This window comes from Cervus elaphus, chromosome 14, assembly GCF_910594005.1.
Source record: "Cervus elaphus chromosome 14, mCerEla1.1, whole genome shotgun sequence".
NCBI classification, from domain to species: domain Eukaryota; kingdom Metazoa; phylum Chordata; class Mammalia; order Artiodactyla; family Cervidae; genus Cervus; species Cervus elaphus.
In genome coordinates, this window is record NC_057828.1 from 43166575 (window position 1) to 43168417 (window position 1843).

Sequence of the window (1843 nt, forward strand, 5' to 3'; positions counted from 1 at the left end):
TTAAAATGGCAAAAGTTAAGGATAAAGAGAAAATTCTAAAGGCAGTAGAAGAAAACCAAAGACTCATATACAAGAGAATTCCCAAGAGGCTATCAGCTGATTTCTCTGCAGAAATTTTACAGATAAAAGGGAATGGCATGACACATTTAAAGTGCTGAAAGAGAAAAACTTATAACTTAACATATTCTAACCAACAAAGTTATGAGTCAGAATTGAAGGAAAGAGAACTCAGACAAGCAAAATCTAGAAGAGTTCATCAATACTAAACCAACCATACAAGCAATGTTAAAGGCTCTTCTCTAAGTGAAAAAGAAAAGGCTATAACAAGAGTAAGAATTTATAGGAAAGGAAAAATCGAACTAGTAAAGGCAAATATATAGTAAAGGCTGAGGATTAACAACTTGAATAAACCCATATGAAGATTAAAAGACAAGAATTGTAAAATCAACCATAACTACAATAAACAGTCAAGGGATAGACATGAAGATATAAAATATGATATCAAAAGCACAAAACATGGAAAAGAGAAGTAGATATTTTAGAATTATTTTAAACTTAAATGATTATTAATTTAAAACAAATAGATACAGCTATAGGTCCTCATATATAAACCCCATGATACCCACAAAGCAAAAATCCACAAAATACCCAAAAATTAGAGAGAGAGGAAAATAAGTATACCACTAAATAAAATCATTAAATCACAAGGGAAGAAGCTGAAAGAAGAAGAGAAAAGAACAACAAACACAACCAGAAAGCAAGTAACAAAATAACAGGAAGTACATGCCTAACAATAATTATTTTAAATGTCAATGGACTAAATGGTTCAATCAAGATATAAGGTGGCTGGTTGAACTTTTTTTTTAAAGACCCATCTATATGCTGCTTGCAAGAGACCCACTTCAGAGGTAAAGACACACAGAAATTGAAAGTAAGAGGATAGTAAAAGATGTATCACGAAAACGGAAATGGAAAAAAGCTATGGTAGCAATACTCATATCAAACAAAGTAGACTTTAAAACATTTCTACGAGTTCTCCAAACTCCTTCACTTTCCTTGCAGAGGGAAAGGTGATACCACTTAAGCTAGCCCCTGCTGCTTCTGGAGTGACCACATGATATGTTCTGGCCAGGCGGTGTGAGCCGCCATGCTCCCATCACTTTCATGCCCAGTCGTAGATTGTCCACGTGATCTCCATTCTCTCTCCAGAAGGGAGAGAGGGACTCCTAATGGTTACGCCTTGCAATGGCAGAGCCCAGACTCCTGTGTCATTCCTGAAGGTGAGATGCCAGGAGGGGGATCCAGCAGGAGCACCTGTGAGGTGTTGCCTGCTGGAGATAGACAGGTTTGTGGTGTTCCAGTACCAAGATAGAGGGTTCTTTGTCAAGGCCACCAGCCTCTCCTGAGTCATACTGCTACAAGGCAGCATAAAGCCTGGGAAGGACTTCTGCACACCAGAGTCTGAATTTGCTTTAATTCTACACAATTCTGCTTATTCCCTTGTGCTTTTTTTTTTTTTTTTAATAAAAATATGGAATGCTTCACGAATTTGTGTGTCATCCTTGCACAGGGGCCATGCTAATCTTCTCTGTATCGTTCCAATTTTAGTATATGTGCTGCCGAAGCGAGCACTTCCCTTGTGCTTTTATCCTTTGACTGCAAGACATCCTTTCCCTCCCAGGAAAGCTGCTGATCCTGACACCTGAGGCGTGCATCCCCCACCAGCTGAAGGGAGCAGTGAAGGATGCCCTTCCAGCTCTACTCTTGGCCTAGCATGGTGAGATCGGGCGATTTACTCACCCTCTCTCTGCTGGCAACTTCTTCACCTGTAAAGCAAAGCTGG

At 39.3% G+C, this 1843-nt stretch overlaps 1 non-coding gene across 1 annotated transcript; it reads right to left on the minus strand.

Annotated features, from left to right (window-relative positions):
• Positions 1-1525: 1525 nt before the first annotated feature.
• LOC122708439 lies at positions 1526-1632 on the minus strand. Its single transcript, XR_006345211.1, has one exon. It is a non-coding gene; the product is annotated as a U6 spliceosomal RNA (small nuclear RNA).
• Between the last annotated feature and the right edge of the window lie 211 nt (positions 1633-1843).